The 24,450-nt window shown below is 46.8% G+C and overlaps 1 protein-coding gene across 1 annotated transcript in view; it reads right to left on the reverse strand.

The window, feature by feature from the left end:
- The window catches only part of tp53i11b (tumor protein p53 inducible protein 11b), a 252,783-nt gene extending 231,141 nt beyond the window's left edge, over positions 1-21,642 (reverse strand). The window contains exon 1 of the mRNA XM_072272176.1: positions 21,491-21,642. The gene's annotated coding sequence lies outside the window, so the exon portion shown is untranslated. The remainder of the gene's footprint in view (positions 1-21,490) is intronic.
- Positions 21,643-24,450: the final 2,808 nt, after the last annotated feature.

Consider the following 24,450-nt stretch of genomic DNA (forward strand, 5'->3'; position numbering starts at 1 on the left):
CACAGGAAATGGGCACAGCAGGGCATCGGGAATGGCCTATTGTGGGCTGAATTAGTCACAGCACAACTTGGCAGTCAAGATTGTGTGTGTGTGCGTGTGTGTGTGTGTGATGTGTGTGTGTGTGTGTGTGTGTGTGTCTGTGTGTGTGGTGTGTGTGGGGTGTGTGTGTGTGTGGTGTGTGTGTCTGTGTGTGTCTGTGTGTGTCTGTGTGTGTGTGTGTCTGTGTGTGTGTGTGTGGTGTCTCTGTGACTGTGGGTGTACCACTCCACTTTAAGTGCTCATCACTAACCCATGAGTTCGCAAGATGCCGAGAGGACTTTCCACTGACACCTGTGACTGAGGAACACTCTTCCAATGCAAGGGGGTTCTTGTACAAGACAGAGAGGAGGAAGTATTTCTGCTCTCAGAGAATTTACGAAGAACTGTGGAGAAGAAGTCATCGAATATGTTCATGGTGGACATTGGCAGACCTTTGAACATCCAGGGAGATCAGTGTATGTGTGGGGCAGAATGGGAACGAGGTCTTGACGCCAAGAGTGGATCAGCCCTGAATTTATTGAATGTTGGGACAGGAGTGAGGGACTGAACGATCCATTCCTGCTCTAATTTTTCACGGTTTTATGAATACAGGTGGTTTTCAGGAGCTCATGACCAAAATCACACATCGCCAGATAATGTAGCAATGAAATCAAGGCTCTGCCTTCTCAGCATCGTGTTTCCTATAAAGAACAGTTAGCTGCAGAAGGGTGCAATGAAGCTGAGAAACCAGGGCCTTGGCACTTGCTTTTGACCCTGCAAGTTCCAGACAGGCACATTCCTGCTTCCATACAAAGCTAGGAGAGAGATCCAATTTAAATGCATCGTGAGAGGGAGGGGTAGGGAAGGGAACAATCCCAAGGACAGGGTGGCAATTTCTCCTTTGACTAAAGACGCTCCCAAATTCTGATTGTTTGCCAAAACATAATCAGTATAAATTTACCACCGAGAGCACTTTAAAAGTTAAATGCAGCTGCTGGTGCCTGTTGACAGTAAGATGGACATCAGCCACTCCAGGGCCTGTTCTCAACAACAACTGCACCTTGTTGCACCAATCGAATGGACGTTGAGCAGAGATTGTTAGGAGATTGATTATCTCTGGATTACTTAGTTCAGTGGCCTTCGGACACCTCAACAAAGAGTACACTCACAGATATACAGAGATTCTGCGAATGCTGGAAATATTGAGCAACACACACAAAATGCTGGAGGAACTCAGCAGGTTGGGAAACATCTGGGAAGGGAAATAAACAGTCTTATGTTTCTGCCAAAGACTCTTGGCCAAAATGTCGACAGCTTACTTCCCTCATAAATGCTGTCTGAGCTGCTAAATTCCTCCAGTATTTTCCTGCACTGTTAAGGAGTGGACTCAGCTGCGGTTTTATGGAAGAATTGGACTATAACAATGCACAGTGCAGACTGTACAGTTGACCCTGCCAGGCAGCAGCTGCTCTAACCTGTTTTGCCATTTATTGCTTTCCCTGTCACTGTTATCATCTATGAGCCCATGAGAGATAGGAACAGAATTAGGCCATTTGGCCCATCGAGTCTGCTGCACCATTTCATCATGACTGATCCACTTCCCTCTCAATCACATTCTCCTACTTCCTCCCTGTAACATTTCATGCCCTGACTCATCAAGAAACTATCAACTTTTTCCTAAAATACACCCAATGACCCAGTCTCCACAGCCGCCTGTGGCAACAAGTACCACAGAGTCACCAGCCTCAGGCTAAAGATATATTCCACTCCTCTTGAAATGAATGCTATCATTGCATTTACCTTCCTCACCACTGACTCAACCTGCAAATTTAACTTTAGGGAATCATGCACAAGGCCTCCCAAGTCCGTTTTGCATCTTGAATTTTGGAATTTTCATCCCATTTAGAAAATAATCCACACTTTTATTCCTTCTACCAAAGTAAATAAAAACCATAGAAAAACTACAGCACAGAAACAGGCCTTTTGGCCCTTCTTGTCTGTGCCAAACTATTTTCTGCCTAGTCCCACTGACCTGCACACGGACCATATCCCTCCATACACCTCCCATCCATGTATCTGCCCAATTTATTCTTAAATGTTAAAAAAGAACCCGCATTTACCACCTCGTCTGGCAGCTCATTCCATACTTCCACCACTCTCTGTGTGAAGAAGCCCCCCCTAATGTTCCCTTTAAATTCTTCCCCCCTCACCCTTAACCCATGTCCTCTGTTTTTTTTTCTCCCCTTGCCTCAATGGAAAAAACCTGCTTACATTCACTGTATCTATACCCATCATAATTTTATATACCTCTATCAAATCTCCCCTCATTCTTCTACGCTCCAGGGAATAAAGTCCTAACCTATTCAACTTTTCTCTGTAACTGAGTTTCTCAAGTCCCGGCAACATCCTTGTAAACCTTCTCTGCACTCTTTCAACCTTATTAATATCCTCCCTGTAATTTGGTGACCAAAACTGAACACAATACTCCAGATTCAGCCTCACCAATGCCTTATACAACCTCATCATAACATTCCAGCTCTTATACTCAATACTTTGATTAATAAAGGCCAATGTACCAAAAGCTCTCTTTACGACCCTATCTACCTGTGACACCACTTTTAGGGAATTTTGTATCTGTATTCCCAGATTCCTCTGTTCTACTGCACTCCTCAGTGCCTTACCATTTACCCTGTATGTCCTATCTTGGTTTGTCCTTCCAAAGTGCAATACCTCACACTTGTCTGTATTAAACTCCATCTGCCATTTTTCAGCCCATTTTTCCAGCTGGTCCAAGTCCCTCTGCAGGCTCTGAAAACCTTCCTCACTGTCCAATACACCTCCAATCTTTGTATCATCAGCAAATTTGCTGATCTGATTTACCACATTATCATCCAGATCATTGATATAGATGACAAATAACAATGGACCCAGCGCTGATCCCTGTGGCACACCACTAGTCACAGGCCTCCACTCTGAGAAGCAATTCTCTTCTACCACTCTTTGGCTTCCATGTATACCGAGCGACTGAATTTTCCTAACTAACCTCCCATGCAGGACCTTGTCAAAGGCCTTACTGAAGTCCATGTAGACAACATCCACTGCCTTCCCTTCATCCACTTTCCTGGTAACCTCCTCGAAAAACTCCAATAGATTGGTCAAACATGACCTATCACGCATAAAGCCATGTTGACTCTCCCTAATAAGTCCCTGTCTATCCAAATGCTTGTAGATTCTGTCTGTTAGTACTCCCTCCAATAACTTACCCACTACCGACGTCAAACTTACTGGCCTATAATTTCCCGGATTACTTTTCAATCCCTTTTTAAACAACGGAACAACATGAGCCACTCTCCAATCCTCCGGCACCTCACCCATAGACACCGACATTTTAAATATATCTGCCAGGGCCCCTGCATTTTCAACACTAATCTCCTTCAAAGTCCGAGGGAATACCCTGCCAGGTCCTGGGGATTTATCCACTTTAATTTGCCTCAAGATAGCAAGCACCTCCTCTTTTTCAATCTGTATAGGTTCCACAATCTCACTACTTGTTTCCCTTAATTCCATTGACTTCATGCCAGTTTCCTTAGTAAATACAGATGCAAAAAAACCATTTAAGATCTCCCCCATTTCTTTTGGTTCCGCATATAGCCGACCACTCTGATCTTCAAGAGGACCAATTTTATCCCTTACAATCCTTTTACTCTTAATATACCTGTAAAAGCTCTGTACATGACCATACACTTCCCAACACTATTCCATCTCCCACTTCTTTGCCCATTCTCTGAATTTGTAGCCTTCCTGCTTCCTCAAAACTACCTGCCCCTCCACCTATCTTTGTATCATCCACAAACCTGGCCACAAAGCTGTCAATTGCACCATCCAAATCACTGAAATATAACATAAAAAGAAGTGGTCCCAACACTGACCCCTGTGGAACACCACTCATCACCAGCAGCCAATCAGAAAAGACTTCCTTTATTCCTATTCTGTGCCTCCTGCTAATCAGCCAACTCTCTATCCATGGTAGTAACTTTCATGTAATACCATAAGCAACCTCATATGTGGCACCTTGTCAAAGGCCTTCTGAAAATCCAAATAAACATTATCCACTGACTCTACTGTGTCTATCCTTTGTTGTTTCCTCAAAGAATTCCAGCCAATGATTTTCCCTTATGGAAAGCATGCTGACTTTGGTCTATTTTATCATGTGCTTTCATAGACCTGAAACCTCGTGCTTAACAATGGGCTCCAACTCCTTCCCATCCACTGAGGTCAGACTAACTGGCCTACTAGTTCCTTTCTCCTGCCTCTCTCCTTTTTTGTAACGTGGAGTGACATCTGCAATTTTTTAGTCCTTGGAACCACACCAGAATCTAGTGATTCTTGAAAGATCATCATTAATGCCTCCACAATCTCTTCAGCCACCTCTCTCAGGATCCTGTGGTGTAGTCCATCTGGTCCAGGTGACTTATCTATTTTCATATAACAACTGCACTCACTTGTGCTCTCTGACACTCTCGAACTCCTGGCGTACTGCTAGTGTCTTCCACTAAAGATTGATGCAAAATAGTTATTGAGCTCATCCAACATTTCCTTGACCCCACCACTACCTCTCCAGCGTCATTTATCAGGGGCCTGACATCTACTCCTGCCTCTCTTTTACTCTATATAATTGAAAAACTGTTGGTATTCCCCTTTGATATTATTAGCTAGCTTACCTTCATCTTTCATCTTCTCTCTCCTTATGGCTTTTTTTTTAGCTGCCTTGTGTTGTTTTTTTTAAGATCTTCACAATCCTCTAACTTCTCACTAATTTTTGCTATATTATATGCCCTCTCTTTTCCCCATGTCTGGCAGTGGATTCTGGATCAGAACAGCTCATTGGACTGAATTGTGACCATGGGTCATTCCTGTTTCTGCTCCCAACCATCTTTAGTCTGTATCCATGAAGCAGCAGTCCTGTCAGCAGCATCTAGGTTTCCTTTGTTCTCTGTACACCCTGTAGAAGTGATTTGCCAAAATTAGACATTTGAGTTCATAGAAGCATAGATTTCAGCTGAATGCAGCAATTTAGAAGTTGTTTCTTCTCCTCTGAAGGTTGAGAAGTGATGCATCAACTCCCCTTTGAATCTCTTTGCAGGGCAGATGTTGGGTAACACTAAGGCCCAACCCTGACCATGCCCCTGACCCCGCCCGGCTACAGCATGCATGATGTTTTGCAAATTCTTCCTGCTGTGCTGTGAGTTTCTAGTGGCCACTCCGGTTTCTTCCCCCACTGTAAATTACGCCTTAGTGCAAGAATCAAAGGAGAGTCCCACCTCAACCTCCTCTGTTCTGATGAGCAACTCAATTGCTGCACTCAGCTGAAATGTCTCAACTCTTAATTTTCATAAAACCCAAGATCTAATTTTGGTAAACCACTTCTGCATTTGAAAGCTCTGAGATCCTTCCTAAATGCACTGCTCCAAACCAAAGGCATTACTCCAGCTGAGGCCATTCCAGCACTGCATGAAGATTGCTATAACTTGGTATTGGTATATTATTGTCACATGTACCAAGATACGGTGAAAAGCTTGTCTTGCATACTGTTCACACAGATCAGATCATTACACAGTGCATTGAGGCAAAACAAGGTAAAACAGCAAAAATGCAGAAAAAGTGTAGAAGCCACAGAAAAAGTGCAGAGCAGGTAGGCAATCAAGTGCAAGATCATTATGAGGTCGATTGTCAGGCCAAAAGTCTATCTTTTCATACAAGAGGTCAGTTCAAGAGACTGATAGCAGCAGGATAGAAGATGGTATGTACTTTTGGGCTTTTGTACCTTCTGCTCAATGGGAGAGAGGGAGAAGAGAGAATGTCTGGGATGGGTGATGTATCTGATTACGCTGGCTGTTTACTGTGGCCCTAAGACTTCCTTCCATTTCTACTTCAGACCCCTTTTACGGAATGATGTTGCAGCATTTTTAACAAGTTCCTCATCTTCAAAGATTTTGCACGTACTTCTCTTCTTGCTCCTGCACAAACTTTGTTCAGTTTATATTAATCGGTTCTCATCGCTCTCCCAAAGAAAAATGTATTACTTCACTGAATTACGTTTCATCTGTCGTGTTTTTTTCAAATTTTAGAACTTACCAAGATTGGGGAAGTCTAGATGATGAAACATGAGCTAAATCTAACTTAAATCAACTTGGTTTGACCAGCTGCCTCAGAAATTAAGAATATAAGAACCAAGGTATTTGAGCAAATTAGAATTATCTCCTATCAGTACAAAAGTTTTGGTGGTGGGGATGCGGTTGGAGGGGAGGGTGGGGATGGGGTTGGGGGGGAGGGTGGGATTGTGGTGGTGGGGGAAGATGGCAGCCAGAGAGAGGATGCCAGACAAAGGTTCCAGGAGAGGAATGGACAGGGAGACGCTAAGCTGGGGGAGGTCAGATATCAGTCGGGTTTGTGGTGGGGGGGGGGTGTTCCTGATTACCTTGTCAGCAAAGAGGGTGGTTGTGTGAAAAGAGACATTTTGAGAGAGGAAAAGAGAGCTTTTGAAGAGAACACCCACATAGTCATCACAAACTCCCCAGCAGCAGTCTGCACAGAGTCAGGACTTTTGTCTCATGTTAACTCAGGCTTCAACTCTCCATCCAAAACCAGCTTCGGTGATCCCTCAAATACATACAGTACTCCGTGTGACATACAAGCAATTCGTGTGCATGGGTACACCAGCCACTCTGGTTCCTGGTCTTCTACAGGGATCTGAAAACAGCCCTCACTGCACAAAGTTGTGGCAACTCTGGCCTCTGTCATTTGGAAGTTTGACACCCTACTCATTGTTGACACTTCCTTGTTCGCTTTGATGACCAGATGTAAAGTAACTTCCTGTTTGCCCACACGTCTGTCATTGATAGAGATCAGAAAGAGTAGGGTCTAAATTACCAGTCCTTGCTGGGACATCCACCATAAATGTCTTGTGAGCAGAGAATTTATGCATTACTTGTCTCTTAGCCAGTATTTGTACATGGTGCTTCTAAACACCGACTAACTCTCTTCGGGAGTTTCATCTCCGAGATTTTCTACCATTTTCGTTATTCTGAGAGATCTGTGAATTCACATGCAAAATACTGGGGGATATCCAAAGATTAGATAGTATCTACAGTCCTGATGGCCTTGGCCCAAAAATTGGGCTGTTTATTCCCTTCTATAGATGCTGCCTGACTTTCTGAATTTCCCCAGCATTTTCTTTCTCAAGTTTCCCAGCACCCGCAGAATCTTGCGTCTTTTGTTGGATTTATTCCACTCTCTTTTTGTAAACACTGATGTAATATTTCAATCTTCCAGTCTTCTGGCATCACCCTGGTATCTATGGAGAAGTTAGTTTGTGTCCAGACACTACAATTTTCCATCTTTACTTTCACATTAAGTGTTCTCTGTGATCCTGACTACAGTTTACATACTGCGAACAAGCATTTGATGATTTGAATGCTGTGATTAGCGAATGTGAAACAGCCTACCCACCCCCCCAATGATTGTAATCATCGTCAGGGACTTCAATCAAGCTTGTTTGAGGAAATCTCAGCCCAATTTCATCAATTTATCACCTGCAGTACCAGGGGTCCCAACACAATCGACCACTGTTACACTACAATTAGGAGTAGCTACTGTCTCATGCCTAGGTGACATTTCAGGAAATCTGAACACTTCGCAGTCTTCCTCCTACCAGCAAAAATGCAGAGGCTAAAGAGCAAAGCTCCAGAGATGAGGACAACAAAGACGTGGCTGTGGGAGGCAGAGGAATGGAGATAGGATTGCTCTGAGTTAGTGGACCAGGCCATGTTCAAGGATCTGAACGAATGCATTATGTTGTCAGATAAAAACAGTCATAGGTGAGTGCGCCCCCACAAAATCATTCACAGTCTTTCCCAACCCGAAGCCCTGAATGAACCAAGAGATTCACAATCTGCTGAGGGCCAAATCAGTGGTATTCAGGTCTGGCCTTGAATGACCAAGTTATATACAAGTCCAAGTACGATCTCCAGAAAGCCAACTCACATGTGAAGTGGAAATTCGGAACCAAACTTGAATCTCTGAATGATGTTTGACAGCTGTGGCAGGGCCTGAACGCCATCATCTCTTATAAAATTAAAACAATTGACATAGGTGACAACAAAGCACTCCCAGATCAACTCGATGCCTTTTATGCCCGCTTTGACCATCAAAACTTTCAGAAACTCCACAGCGCCCAATGGCCCTGTGATTTCAGTCTCTGAGGCCAACTTGAGAGCATCCTTCAGGAGGGTGAACCTACAGAAATCATCCAGCCCATTCAGGGTACATGGTCAAGTCCTAAAGACTTGTGTTGATCAACTGGCTGGAGTATTCACCAACATCCTTAACCTCTCGCTTTGGCAGTCTGAGGTTTCAAACTTGCTTCAATAAGGCTTCGATTATACCAGTGCCTAAGAAGTATGTGGTAACGTATCATTCAGTAACACTTGCATTCACTGTGAGGAAGTGTTTTGAGAGGTTAGTGATGAAACATATCAACTCCTGTCAGAAGTGATTTGGATCCACTCCAGTTTGCCTACTGTCACAACAGATCAACAGCAGATGACATTTCAATGGCTCTTCAATTAATCTTGAAACATCTGGACAGCAAAGATGCATAGATCAGAATGTTCTTCATTAACTTCAGTTTGGCATTCAATACTATCATCCTCTCAAAACTAATCATAAAGCTTTAGGTGCTGGGCCTCAATACCTCTTTGTGCAACTAGATCCTCGATTTCCTCACTTGCAGACCATGATCAGTGCGGATTGGCAACAGTACCTCCTCCACAATCACCATCAGCACAGCTACACCACAAGGCTATGAACTTAGAGATTGAAAATCTGGCTGAGTGGTGTCACAACAACAACCTCTCACTCAACGTCAGCAAGGCAAGGAATTATTATTGACTTCAGAAGGAGGAAACCAGAGGTCCATGAACCATCAGGGGATCAGAGGAAGAGAGGGTCAGCAACTTTAAATTCCTCAGTGTTAATATTTCACAGGACCTGTCTTGGGTCTGGCAGGTAAGTGCCATTACAGAAGCAAGCATGGCAGCGCTTCTACTTTCTTACAGGTTTGTGAAGATTTGGCATGTCATCTAAAACTTTGACAAACTTTTATAGGTGTGTGGTGGAGAGTACATTGACTGGCTGCATCACAGCCTGGTATGGAAATGCCAATGTTCTTGAATGGAAAAGCCTACAAAAAGTAGTTTATACACTCAGTCCATCATGGGTAAAGCCCTCCCCATCATTGAGCACATCTACGTGAAGTGCTGTCACAGGGAAGCAGCATCCATCATCAAAGACCTCCAGCGTTCAGGCCATGCTCTCTTCTTGCTGCTGCCACCAGGAAGAAGGTACAGGTGCCTCAGGATCCCACACCACTAGGTTCAGGAATAGTTATTACCCCTCAACCATCAGCTCTTGAACCAGAGGGAATAACTTCACTCACCCCATCACTGAACTGTCCCCACAACGTATGGGCTCACCTTCAAGGATTCTTCATCTCATGTTCTCAATATTCATTGCTTATTTATTATTATTATTACTATTTTTCTCTTTCTTTTTGTATTTGTACAATTTGTTGTTTTTTCACATTGGTTGTTGTCTGTCCTTTTGGGCGTGGGTCTTTCTTGATTCTATTGTGTTTCTTGTATTTACTATTGCCTGCAAGAAAATGAATTTCAGGGTTGTTTATAGTGACAATATATGTACTTTGATGATATACTTACTTTGAACTTTGAACATTAACCTAAGATACAGACCTTCAAACCCTACCATTTAATGAACTACTTTCTAATTATTGCACCTTCCTTTATCTGTTTTTATCTGACATACAAATATCTCAATTACATCCTCCATTATACACAACCAGTACCAATCTTCCTGCCATGAAGAAAGATACAACATAAGCAATTTGTGCCTTAGCAATAATCCCTCTCTCCCACGACAATCCATCCTTAACCACCCCTGTCACCAGAAGATTATCTCCATTTTGGCTCCTCTTTTGACCATTTCCATGTAACTTTCACCAGCAGCTTGTCCTGGTCCAACCATGGCCAAGAAAGCACACAGACTTCCTAAGGAAATCTGGCATGTCCCCTAGGAACTGCACCAAGTTTTATGGATGCGCCATACACAGTATTCTATCCAGATGCATTACAGCTTGGCATGGCAACCATTCTACCCCAAACCACAAAATATTGCAGAGAATCGCAACAACAGCCCTATCTATCATGGAACTCAATCTCCCCTCCTGTTAATAGCAGGAAAGCGTAGGATCTGAGGGCACAGCCTCAGAACAAAGGGATGCCCCATTAGAACGAAGACGAGGAGGAATATCTTTAGCCAGAGGGTAGTGAATATGTAGAATCCATTGCCACAGAGGGCTGCGGAGGCAAAGATTTACAGGTTCTTGAATGGCCAAGAGATAGCTCAAGAATGGGCTTGAGCCCAGCCACCCCAGAATCTCACTCTTCTTCTTTTTCTCACCAGGCAGAAGATACAAAAGCTTGAAAACAAGCACCACCGGGCTCAATGACAGCTGCAATCCCACTGTTAGAAGAGCTGTGAATGACTTCTTCTATGATAAAGATGAATCTTGATTTTACAATTTACTTCATTGTGGCCCTTGTATCTATTTGCCTGCCTACACTGCATTTTCTCTGTCACTGCAACATTATATTCTGAACTCTGTTATTCCTTTTCCTCTGTACCACTTTGATGTATTTATTTTTTGCAATGGTCCGACCAGCTGGCATATAAACAAAAGCTTATCATTGAATATCGGCACGTGATAATAATAAACTATTGACCACATACTTATAATTCAAATGCTTATTCAAAACCCTCTGGCTTGCCTTTTCTGTTAGTGTCCAGTCAGTTTCCTTACTCTTTATCACACCTCTACTTTCTATATTCAACCTCAGAGTTTTAATAGAGCTTATATTTGATATATGCCCTTTTTATGCCTTATTTTGTACTTTCTTGTCATAGAGGAGGAGGTATACTTTCCTTGTTTTCCTCATTGGATTGCATCAGTTTCTGCATCCGGCTCGCTCTTCATTTTTATCTCACAACTTTTGATTCCAACCTGCATGGACAGTTTCTTTCTCTCCTCTTTTAGTTAATTATTATTCTATGTTTGATTATTCTTTGATTTTTTTCAATAATTATTTTAAGTAGGACAATATTATGATCACTAATCCCACATATACTTCTCCCTCTGAAGCATGCTCCATTTACTTTTTAATTCCTTCTCAGTTGATTTGGACACACGCTATAACAAAGCTTTTCTTGCAGATATTGCTTTACATGGTTTAGCTTTGTCTAACAGCTACAGGTGCAAACTTCCAGGGCTCTTCACTCAACAGTGATGTTCAAAGTTCAAAGTAAATTTATTACCAAAGTATGTATATGTCACCATATACAATCCTGAGTCTCATTTTCTTGTGAGCATTCACAGTAGATTAATGAACCATTGAAAAACTACATAGAAAAACTGACAAACAACCAATGTGCAACAGAAGACAAACTGTGTAAATACAAAAAAAAAGGAAATAATAAATAATTAATATTGAGAACATGAGTAGTAGGGTTCTTGAAAGTGAGTACATAGGTTATGGAATCAGTTCCTTGTTGGTCGGCTGGTGGTGCAGTGACATCAGCGTTGGACTCCGGAACGGAGATTCCAGAGTTCGAATCCAGTCGGGCCACTCCCGAGTAAGCTTTCCATCAGTGCCGGGTTGAGTGTTGAGCTCGCAACTCGACCTCGTAAAATAAAGAAAAATGCTGCGAAATGTCTGTGCGAGGAGTGGCGCCCTGCACAGCCTTCCGATCCGCGCCTTGTAAAGCATGAAAGTGCCTGACACTGGCCTCTCAGGCCTGAGTCGACGTCACCATCATCATCCTTGTTGAGGTGAGTGAAGTTATCCACACTGGTTCAGCAGCCTGATGGCTGAAGGGTAATAACTGTTCCTGAACCTGGTGGTGTGGGACCCAAGGCTCCTACACCTCCTTCCTGATGGCTGCAGCCAGAAGACAGCATGGCCTGGTGTTTGGGGCCCTTGATGATTTACACTGCTTTTTGTGGCAGCGCTCCTCGAGGGTGGGGAGGGCTTTTCCTGTGACGGATTGAGCTGCCTTATTTTTTGTAGGCTTTTCCATTCTTGGGCATTGGTCTTTCCATGTAGATATTCATGGTCATTTTTTTCTGCTTGCATTATCTCATTGCTGACCAGGTTTCCTGTCCCCTTAAAACTGACTCCAGGAGAAATCGGTGTTAGTTTTTGGCAAAGTGCCAATATTATGATGAGCTGCGCATACTGCCCACTTGCAATGAGTTCAACACAAATAAAAAAAAGGAAGGAGGAGGAGGAGCGGTATGACGGACTTTGAAACCAATACACAAGTTGGGATGCACCTATGGAAAAAGATGACATTGGCTCTCAAGGTCAACCTGTAATGGTCCACACTGTGACAGCTAGTCAGTCACTCTTGTGCTGACTCTCTCTTGCCACTCTACCCAATGTTAAACCTCATCTCTTTCAACCTAGAGCTTCTTAAATCAGCTACCAGTAACAGGGACTAAAGGGCTGCTACCACCTAACCTCACGACATTCTGAACAAAATAGAAGCCCGATACTAGGCTAATAATAAAGAGGACTGGAACATATCTCTTAAACATGAGAAAGACAATGCTGGAAGTCCAAAGCAACACACACAAAAAGCTAGAGGAACTCAGCAGGCCAGGCAACATCTGTAGAACAGTTGATGTTTTGGCTGAAACCCTTCTTCAGGACTAAAGAAGGGTCATGAAGAATAGTCTCGGCCTGAAACGTCAACTGTTTATTCATTTCTATAAATGCTGCCTGACCTACTGAGATCCTCCAGCATTTTGTGTACGTTGCTTAGGAACACACCTCTGCCCTGATGTATATTAAGGCACCACACATGCACCAACTAATATCTTGGCTATTTTTGAATTCTGTCACTGTAAAACGGTTGTGTCATTCCAAGTTCTTGTCACTAGAACCCACTAGAGTGTTTATATATCTTACCCTTACTTGGAACACCTTAACTAACAGTGTGGAATGAGGTTGACTCAGATCAGGCAATTGAGAGATAACCAAATGTCGCCATTGAGCTCCTCGCCACTTGGTTAAAGCATTTGTAAGTGCACCAGTATCCAAACTTAATCCTTCACTGACAGGATGAATAACCCCATTCACACAGCTCCTCTCACTACAACTTGGCACTTGTGGAGCAACCTTGACTCCTACTCACTGATCCACGAACAGAGCACTTGTGCACACCTAAGGCAATGTGGAGATAATCACCAGCCAACAGTTTAGGAGACACTGCTACACTGAGTGGAACATTAAAGTGTCAGAATCAATCATTAGCTCATGTTTGATTTGGAACCAGATGTCACCAGGTTCGGATATGGCCCAAGTGCAGAGTGAGAGACACTGAAGCGGTTCGACATTTCACAGACTTTAATGCGAACAGTGTTAAAAGGAAAAGAAAACAATAAACACTAGGCCAAACAGGGCCGTTAACTAAGCTCGCCAATGGAAAATGAAGCCTACACTGTGGCTGAAAAGAACAACTAAGAATAAAACGAATACCGTTAGTCTTTAGAGTCATTTGACTCGACAGTCCAATTTCTCAGGCAAGGCCGCATGCAAACAGGCAGCAAAGCGTTACTGTGCTGTGTCCAAGTCTTGACAAATACTACGACGGAATGAATGGAGTTAAATACTATCACAATGAAATAATTAGCTGACACATGTATATTCACTAGCCCAACTGCTGTATCTGTTGCGCTTCCGAATCCGTGGTTGTGTCACCAGAATTTGGACCGTGGCTCACCCTTCTTCTACTCGTTGGAAAGGTGGCGGGGAGTTCAAAAGCAGCTAGTGGAGCTGCTGGCTGCCGATGGCTCCTCCATCACTGACCCTGATGGAATTAACAATGAAGTCCGTTCATTCTATCGGTCCTTATTCTCACCTGATCCGTCAAATGCGGAGGCGTGTAATGAGGTCTGGAAGGATTTGCCTAAGGTCAGCCCAGAGGACGCAGTTCGTCTGGATGCCCTCCTGACTCGGGAGGAGCTGTCCACTGCCCTTCGGCAACTCCGGAGGGGCAAGTCCCCTGGTTTGGATGGACTGAGTGTTGAGTTTTATCAGGCTTTTTGGGATGTCCTGGGGGATGATTACAGCCTTGTCCTAGGGGAGAGCCTAGCCACCGGAGAAATGCCCCTCTCATGGCGAAGAGCTGTTGTAGTCCTACTGCCCAAGAAGGGAGACCTCCGCCTGCTAAAGAACTGGCGGCCGGTCTCCCTCTTGTGCGCAGACTACAAGATCTTCGCCCGGGCAATGGCCAACCGTCTGGGTTCGGTAATTGGACAGGTGGTCCATCCTGACCAATCTTACACAGTCCCGGGCCGCTCCATCCAGGACAATGTCCACCTAGTACGGGACCTGATCCACCTACTCCAGGAGACTGGGACCCCGGCAGTGTTTCTTTCTCTTGACCAGGAGAAGGCTTTTGACCGGATGGACCACAGTTTCCTGGTGGGCACCCTGCAGGCTTTTGGGCTCGGACCACACTTTGTGGCCCGAGTTCGGCTCCTGTACTCTGCCGCAGAGTGCCTAGTTAAGATTAACGGATCATTGACAGGACCTACCCACTTCCAAAGAGGAGTGCGTCAAGGGTGCCCCATGTCCGGTCAACTGTATGCGATCTGTGTCGAGCCATTCCTCAGCCTTCTTCGGCGAAGGCTGACAGGTCTGGTTCTGCGCGAACCGGACATGGGGGTCGTCCTCTCAGCCTACGCCGATGACGTACTCCTCATGATGACAGACCCCTGTGACCTGCGGAGGATGCGCGAGTGCCAAGATATTTTCTTGGCGGCATCCTCCGCCAGGATCAACTGGGCGAAATGTTCTGGACTCTTAGTAGGCCAGTGGCAGGTGGACTCCCTGCCGGAGGAGATGGGAGCTTTTGAGTGGAGCACCAGACGTCTTCTCTATCTGGGAGTCTACCTGAGTCCTTCTGGGGAGACCTGGCTGGCGAACTGGCAGGACCTGGAGACAAAGGTCATGGCCCGGCTAGGGCGCTGGTCAGGCCTTCTCAGGGTGCTTTCCTATCGAGGCAGGTTGGTGGTCATAAACCAGCTGGTGGCCTCCATGTTGTGGTACCGGATGGTCACCTTGGCCCCTCCCCGCCCCTTTTGTCGCGAGAATGCAGAGGAAGCTAGTGGACTTCTTCTGGGGAAACAGGAAACACTGGGTCTCTGCAGCGGTTCTGAGTCTCCCAGTAGGAGAGGGCGGACAGTCGCTGATGTGTGTACGCACATGACTGGCGGCTCTCCGCCTCAGGACTCTGCAGAGATTCCTGTACGCCGAGCACCCTCCCAGGTGGCACGTGTTGGCGACTTTCTTCCTCCGGAGGGGCTGCTGTCTTGCCGAAGATATGCAGCTACCGCCGGCGGGCGTCTGCCGTGCTGCTTTGCAGAGGCTGCCAGGCTTCTATCAGGACCTACTGAGAGTCTGGAACATGGTTGCCTCAGGCCGGGAATCCCCTCCTCTGGCAGAGGGTGGGGTCCTGGCCGACCCTTGCCCTGCCCCAACGGATGTCGGTGCGGCTCAGGTATGTGGAACGACTCAAGCTGAGCTGCTCATCGGGCCTAGGCCCCGCAGCCTTACCCAACAGACGAATCCACACAACTTGAGCCATGTCTCATCGACACCCACAATCCCATTCAGGGATGTAGGCAGGAGGTACCTTTATGGGCTGTTGCTCCACACCCTCCACTTCCTAGCCCTTGTCCACTGTCCCGACACGCCATGGCGGTCGGTCTTCCCACCTGGAGGTGAGGGGGATCCCCAATGGAAGTCCCTTTACAAGGGAGTCCTCCCCACGCACCTTGGGGATCTCGGCTGGAGGGTGCTGCACAAAGCGGTGCCCTGCAATAAGTTCTTTAGTCTGTACACGGATCTCCCAGCCGCGTGTCACTTCTGCGGGCTGGAGGAGACCGTGTACCATATGTACGTGGAGTGTGTGAGGCTGCAGCCCCTTTTGGCGTATTTGCGTGGGCTGCTTCTCGCCTTCTGGTTGCATTTCAGTCCCACCCTATTCATATATGGTCATCCAGTAAGGAGGGGGGCACAGAGGGATGAGGATGTCCTTGTCAACTTGCTCCTGGGGCTGGCGAAAATTGCCATCCGTGGCTCCTGGAAAAGGGTGGCAGGAGGTTTTCCCCGGGCGGACTGTCTGGCTATGTTTAGGGGGTATGTTCGTGCCCGGGTGAACATTGAAAAGGAATACGCACAGTCCACGGCGACCGTAGAGGTGTTCCGGGACCGTTGGGCTCCGCAGGGTGTAAATGCCATCATTGATGAGGATGGCAATATATTGGTTTAACATGTATTGTCTGTTTGTAGTGTAGTAAATATGTTAGTCACTGCTTTTGTAAATATTGTATAGCACCGACATTTGTAATAAAGAATTTTGTAAAAAAAAGAAAAAAAAAGCGTTATCAAAAACACATCATACAGTTAGTGGCCAGTTAAATAGGTACCCCTGTACACCTGCTCATTAATGTAAATACCTAATCAGCCAATCATATGGCAACTTAAAAGCATACAGACATGGCCAAGGGGTTCAGCTGTTGTTCAGACCAAACATCGGAATGAGGAAGAAATGTAATCTAAGTGACTTTGACCATGGAGTAATTGTTGACGCTAGACCAAGTGGTTTGAGTATCTCAGAAACTGCTGATCTCCTGGGATTTTCACACATAACAGTCTCTGGAATTTGCAGAGAATGGTGCAAAAAATGGAAAAAAAAAGACATCTTGTGAGCAGCAATTCTGTGGGTCAAAATGTCTTGTTCATGAGAGAGGCCAGAGGAGAATGGTCAGACTGAATCAAGTTGACAGGAACTCAAATAACCATGCTTTAGAATAGTGGTGTGCAGGAGCATATCTGAATGGTCCTTAAAATGGATGGGCTACAGCAGCAGAAGATCACTAACACACACTCCACGACCACTTTACTAGGTACATGAGGTACCTAAAAAGTGGCCACTGAATGTACATTATGCAGAATATCTATATAACTACAGGCAATAATAAACTCCATAGGCAGTCACATTACAGGTAAGTGAACTGAGCAAGTGAAATCTGTGTATTGCTGGACTTCCTGGCTTGGAACTGTACAGCTGATTGCCCATACAAGTTAGCTGTTAGATTTCAGAGAGCATGGGCAGGGTTTGTGGAGTCGCACAGAGGCAAGGTTCAGGCAGTCAGTCACTGTCACACCGACTGTTGCAGAGACCACTCCATGCCTGTCTGTTCATTGTACGAGATTCTCAGCTCTCAATCCACAGAACGGCTTGTGAAGCAACATGGCTACTCAATGAGAGGTGGGGCTTTAGGGAGGGCTGAGGGACAGAGGGAGCTCAGGGCACAAGTCTGGCGGTGGATAAAGTGGTGAGGAAGCCATACGGGATACTTGCCTTCATTAGCTGGGACACCTAATATAAAACATTAATTGGACCACAGTTGCGATATTGAGAACACACTGTAGGAAGGATGTGATTGCACTGGAGAGGATGGGGAGGAAATTGACTCGGATGTTGCCTGGGTTGGAATGGGTTTTAAAAAAGGAGGGAGAGAGAAACCGGGGAATTATAGACCGGTTAGCCTAACGTCGGTGGTGGGGAAACTGCTGGAGTCAGTTATCAAAGATGTGATAACAGCACATTTGGAAAGCGGTGAAATCATCGGACAAAGTCAGCATGGATTTGTGAAAGGAAAATCATGTCTGACGAATCTCATAGAATTTTTTGAGAATGTAACTAGTAGAGTGGATAGGGGAGAACCAGTGGATGTGGTATATTTGGATTTTCAAAAGGCTATTGACAAGGTCCCACACAGGAGATTAGTGTGCAAACTTAAAGCACACAGTATTGGGGGTAAGGTATTGATGTGGATGGAGAATTGGTTAGAAGACAGGAAGCAAAGAGTGGGAATAAATGGGACCTTTTCAGAATGGCAGGCGGTGACTAGTGGGGTACCGCAAGGCTCAGTGCTGGGACCTCAGTTGTTTACAATATATATTAATGACTTGGATGAGGGAATTAAATGCAGCATCTCCAAGTTTGCAGATGACACGAAGCTGGGTGGCAGTGTTAGCTGTGAGGAGGATGCTAAGAGGATGCAGAGTGACTTGGATAGGTTGGGTGAGTGGGCAAATTCATGGCAGATGCAATTTAATGTGGATAAATGTGAAGTTATCCACTTTGGTGGCAAAAATAGGAAAACAGATTATTATCTGAATGGTGGCCGATTAGGAAAAGGGGAGATGCAACGAGACCTGGGTGTCATTATACACCAGTCATTGAAAGTGGGCATGCAGGTACAGCAGGCGGTGAAAAAGGCGAATGGTATGCTGGCATTTATAGCGAGAGGATTCGAGTACAGGAGCAGGGAGGTACTACTGCAGTTATACAAGGCCTTGGTGAGACCACACCTGGAGTATTGTGTGCAGTTTTGGTCCCCTAATCTGAGGAAAGACATCCTTGCAATAGAGGGAGTACAAAGAAGGTTCACCAGATTGATTCCTGGGATGGCAGGACTTTCATATGAAGAAAGACTGGATAAACTGGGCTTGTACTCGTTGGAATTTAGAAGATTGAGGGGGGATCTGATTGAAACATATAAAATCCTAAAGGGATTGGACAGGCTAGATGCAGGAAGATTGTTCCCGATGTTGGGGAAGTCCAGAACAAGGGGTCACAGTTTGAGGATAAAGGGGAAGCCTTTTAGGACCGAGATGAGGAAAAACTTCTTTACACAGAGAGTGGTGAATCTGCGGAATTCTCTGCCACAGGAAACAGTGGAGGCCAGTTCATTGGCTATATTTAAGAGAGAGTTAGATATGGCCCTTGTGGCTACGGGGATCAGGGGGTACGGAGGGAAGGCTGGGGTGGGGTTCTGAGTTGGATGATCAGCCATGATCATAATAAATGGCGGTGCAGGCTCGAAGGGCCGAATGGCCTACTCCTGCACCTATTTTCTATGTTTTCTATGTTTCTATGTTGTGAAGAGGGGTTGGATAGACAGAATTTGTTTACCTTTCAGTGGAAGAGGCTACGAGGGATATGAAGTTATAAGAACATAGATAGTTTAAAAAATCTCCTTAGTAATCTCTGACTGAGGAACAGTAGGCCAGGGATATAGGACAGATTTGAGGGAAATTCTTTCAGCCAGGGGATGGTATTTTGACCAACCCTGACATACCCTGCTCTTGAGGGTTGGAATGTTGTCACTTTGGAGTGCCATGCCATCACCCAGAACACAAACCTTCCTTTGCCCCTCCCCCATTGCATGCTGCGGGGGGGGGGGAGGGAGGGAGTTCCAGTAGGGTAGGGGAATTCACCAAGGGACGACCTACAGCGAGCCTTGGCCTCAGCTGGCACCCTCAACTGTGAGGGCTCAGTGGAATGAGAGTTCATTCAGCTTCACCTCTAACCCACCAACAGTCAAAGCTAAGATGGTCAATCATGGCCTGTTTCCGTGCTGTAATTGTTATATGGTTATAAAATCCGTTACCTCCTGTCACCATGCAGATGACATCACTACTGTTTCATTCGATTTTATGAACCCACTTTTGCCTTAATTTAGAAATCGTGGTCAATACAAGATTTTAAAGTTTCCCCAATCCATTATACTTAAACCGCAGTCCGTTCATTCACAACATATCGCCAAGCCCAACCCAGCAGGTTCATCCAACTCGGTTTCTCATTCATTCTGAAGTGCGCGGAGGAAACTGCAGACCAGACAAGGGGCTCCAAACAGGCACACAATTCTCCTCACAAATACCGCCTATCCCGCCGAACGTTTACTGCCTCTCTCTCCACTCCGGGCATCCCTACCGACCTCAGAGACCCTGACTCATTTTCAGAAATTAAATCTTCAACTGAGAGCGGGCGGATCGTTCGCCGTGCGTGTGCTAGGTTACACCAGTTAGCGAGAGATCGGACCGGTTGTTCTGAAACATTTTGCGGAGTAATGTGGGGAGTTTGTAGTGTTGTCCTGGGCCCGGAAGGAGTGGGACCGCTGCCCCGTGAGGATCCTCGGGCTTGTTGTCTTTAGAGTGTCAGAATAGAGTGTTCTACTTGGGGGACGGCCTGCTCCTGCAGGGAACTCCGGGGCAAGACCCCAGTGGAAACAGCCCATTCGTTACTCCATTAGCGAGGAGCCCCCCAACCGCCCCAGGCGGGCTCTGAGGTGCCGAGCCTCTTCACACAGGTAGCCTTGGGACACATCGGGAGAGATGGGATTCTCAGTCAGGTGGGACATTTCCACGCTCACACGGAGCTACGGGTTTCTAGCACCCGGGCCACACGTCACTCTTTTCTGTGCATCTTGGGCTAAAGGTATACTGATCCTCTGCCCTGCAGTCAGTTGCCTTCTCCGTTACCGTGCGTATCACTTTGCATCCTATAGTCAGTCCCCGTCCACCCTGATCAGAGAGTCACCGAAGTATCGGCCCGATTCCTCCACGCCGACAGCAACGTCCACCTGAACAGGACCCATTCAACCTCATTCGGTGTTCGTCCAATCTTTCCTATCTGGGTACTTATCCAAAAGTTTTTTTTAATCATTGTAATTGTAGCCGTCGCTGCCACTTCCTCTGGCCGCTCGTTCACATTCTGCGTGACAATTTACCCCTCCGATCATTTTTAAATCACCCACTCACCTTAAACTTCTGCTGTCTAGTTTTAGACTCACTGACTCTGGGGAAAAGATTGTGGCAACCTATCATATTTTTGTCCTTCATAACGTTTTAAACTTCTATAACCGCTGGGCAGAAGTTCATCTCTCTTCGCCTCTTTGGAAGTCTATCATTCCTTGTCCTGGAGATGTTATTCTTTATCCGGGAGTTACTCGCTGTTATTTAGGAAACCCTAACTCTCTGTCCTGAAGTCATTCGCTCTTTGTCTCGAAGTCCGTCACTCTCCATCTAGCAATCCGTCACTGTCCGTTCTGCAGTCAGTCGCTGTCCATTGCGGAGTTGCTCACTGTCTTGTCCGTGATCCATTGGTCCCTGTCCGTTTGTCTGCCACTCTCCCTTCCCGGATCCCTTTATCACGTATGCGGTCACTCACTCTCTCTCTCCCACCTCCCTCTCAGAGTCTCTATCTCTCTGTCCCGGAGCCAGTCCACTCTCCTTTCTACAGTTCCTCTCTGAGCGGGAGTTAACGCTACGCTCAGAGCTAGCCATTCACCTTCGTCCTGACCGTCAAACCCCACTCGGTCCCGGTCGCGATCACCAAACTTCGCAACACTTTGCACAAAGCGAAATCCCCGCGCCGGGGTCAGGCTGCACCCACTTTAGCAGCAGAGCTCACTCACCTGGGGAGTGTGGGCACTGGCATACACCCTGCTGCCACTCAGGATCCCGCGACTGCCCACTGCCAGCGCTCAGCTCTGCCTCGCCGCCCACGGCGTCCCGGTGCAATACCCTGTGCCGAGAACAGCGCCCAGCGCACTGAACCGGGGCCGGCGCCAGCGCCGGCGTATTACCTGCAATAGACGCGCACCATAATACCGTAATACCTCCAGTACAAGGGCATTCCAGGGGTGTTCACCTAATAGATGCGCACTCCACTGCTGTATTACTTCCAGGGGCGGGAGGCGAAGAGGACAGAGTAATTCACCCACTAGATGTTCATCGTTGTACCATACCCTTCGATGGAAGGTGGTGGGATGGGGTGCAGATAGTTCAATGATCTGTTTCCCTATGACTCACTATACCTTCGGAACTAGAACAAGATGGCAAAATAATGCATCAAAATCAGGTTTAACATCACCGGCATATTCGTGAAATGTATTAAATTTGCGGTGCAGTATAGTGCAGTACATAATAATAGAAAAAAAGAAAACTGAATTACAGTAAGTATATGTGCATAAAATAGTTAAATTGAATAAGTAGTGCAAAAATAGGACATAAAAAAGTAGTGAGGTAGTGTTCATAAGTTCAATGTCCATTCAGAAAAAGAATGGTGGAGGGGAAAAAGATGTTCCTGAATTGTTGAGTGTGTGCCTTCAAGTTGCTGTACCTCCTTCCTGATGGTAGCAATGAGAAGAGGGCATGCCCTGCGTGGTGGGAGTCCTTAATGATAGACCTCGTATTTTTGAGGTACCACTCCTTGAAGATGTTCTGAATACTATGGAGGCTGGTGCCCATGATGGAGCTGACTAATTTTACATCTCTCTGCAGCTTACTTTGATCCTATGTAGTAGCCCCACCTCCCACCCTGTGTCATGGTCCGGTCTGTGAAGTCCGCATTCTGGTTCACGGTCCGGTCTGTGGACTCAGGACTCTGGGTCTTCCAGCTGTCCCTCGTTTGGTTGAGTTAATCATAGGCACCTGATTCCCATCTTTGGGCTTGGAATATAAGTAGCCTTGGGGTTGAGTGTGGGCTGCTGATTTGTCTTGTCAAGATTCCTTGGGAGCAACCTGCTGGTGGAATGCTAGAGTGGCCACTTGTCATCTTTAGGCCGTGTTGGAGAACCATCACTTCATGAAGCCTTACTGTCAGATTCGGCTGTTTCCTGGGCCAGCTGAGTGGCTGCTAGCCACTCTGAGCTAGGTAGGGATCTGGCTGTTTCCGTAGCCAGCTGAGGTTGCTGGCTGAACTGAGACTCTGAGCTACCCTGGAGCAGAGATTAAACTGTCTGTTGTTTTTTGGTGTTTGTCTCTTCTTGTCCTCCCCTCCATGGGGTAAGTCAGGCTGTTTTGCTGTTGCCCTGTGGGGGAACCTGTCTTGTCTTGTCTTTGCCTCTGTTGGGTAAGTCTGGCCATTCTGCCGTTACCCAACAGGTGGACCTCTCCCACCTTGGTGTGGAGATAAAGTTGAGTCCTGGCTTTTCGAAGGATAAGTCCCAGTTCTATGTTAATGTACAGTTCCCAGTCTGTCTCTGAGTTCCAGCCTCCGAGTTATCAGCCCGCAGCCAGGCCCAAGACCCAAGACCCAAGACCCAAGACCCAAGACCCAAGACCCAAGACCCAAGACCCAAGACCCAAGACCCAAGACCCAAGACCCAAGACCCAAGACCCAAGACCCAAGACCCAAGACCCAAGACCCAAGACCCAAGACCCCAGCCCACAGCCAGGCCCAAGACCCAAGACCCAAGACCCAAGACCCCAGCCCGCAGCCAGGCCCAAGGCCCAAGACCCAAGACGCCAGCCCGCAGCCAGGCCCAAGACCCAAGACGCCAGCCCGCAGCCAGGCCCAAGACCCAAGACGCCAGCCCGCAGCCAGGCCCAAGACCCAAGACGCCAGCCCGCAGCCAGACCCAAGGCCCAAGACGCCAGCCCGCAGCCAGGCCCAAGGCCCAAGACGCCAGCCCGCAGCCAGGCCCAAGGCCCAAGACGCCAGCCCGCAGCCAGGCCCAAGGCCCAAGACGCCAGCCCGCAGCCAGGCCCAAGACCCAAGACGCCAGCCCGCAGCCAGGCCCAAGACCCAAGACCCAAGACCCAAGACGCCAGCCCGCAGCCAGGCCCAAGACCCAAGACCCAAGACCCAAGACCCCAGCCCGCAGCCAGGCCCAAGACCCAAGACCCCAGCCCCCAGCCCGCAGCCAGGCCCAAGCCTCTAGACCCCAACCACGTCCTGTAGCCATGTCATGTCCTTGCCTGGTACCGGGGTCCGAGCCCGAGGCAAGACCCAGGTTCCAGGTCCTTGTCCAGTCTCTGGCTCGGACTCCAAGCACAGGCTGCTGGTTCTTAGCTCCTTGTCTGTGTACCCTGTCTAGTCCATGTCCTGGCCCTAGTCTGCGTTCTTGTCCCTGCTCCTTGTCTGTATCCTGTCACGTCCCCACTCTAGTCAAGTCCTGTTCCTTGTACTTCAGTGTCTGTGTCTTGCTCAGACAGTGATGCAGCCAGTTCGAATGCTCTCCACAGTACATCTGTAGAAATCTGCGAGTGTTTTTGGTGACATTCCAAATCCTCTCAAATTCCTAATGAAGTATAGTCGTTGTCTTGTCTTTGTAGATGCATTCTTACATTGGGTCCAGGTTAGGTCCTCAGAGATATTGACACCCAGGAACTTGAAATTGCTCACTCTTTCCTCTTCTAATCCCTCAGGTCTGGTGTGGGTTCCCTCATCTTACCCATTCTGAAGTCGACAGTCAGTTCTTTGGTCTTACTGACATTGAGTGCAAGGTTGTTGCTGTGACACCACTCAACCAGCTGGTGTATCTCGCTCCTGTATGTCCTCTTGTCATCATCTGAGATTCTACCAACAATGGCTGTATCGTCAGCAAAAGTGTGTGTGTGTGTGTGTGTGTGTGTGAGTGATATTATAGCC

Source organism: Mobula birostris, chromosome 11, assembly GCF_030028105.1.
Source record: "Mobula birostris isolate sMobBir1 chromosome 11, sMobBir1.hap1, whole genome shotgun sequence".
Lineage (NCBI taxonomy): Eukaryota > Metazoa > Chordata > Chondrichthyes > Myliobatiformes > Myliobatidae > Mobula > Mobula birostris.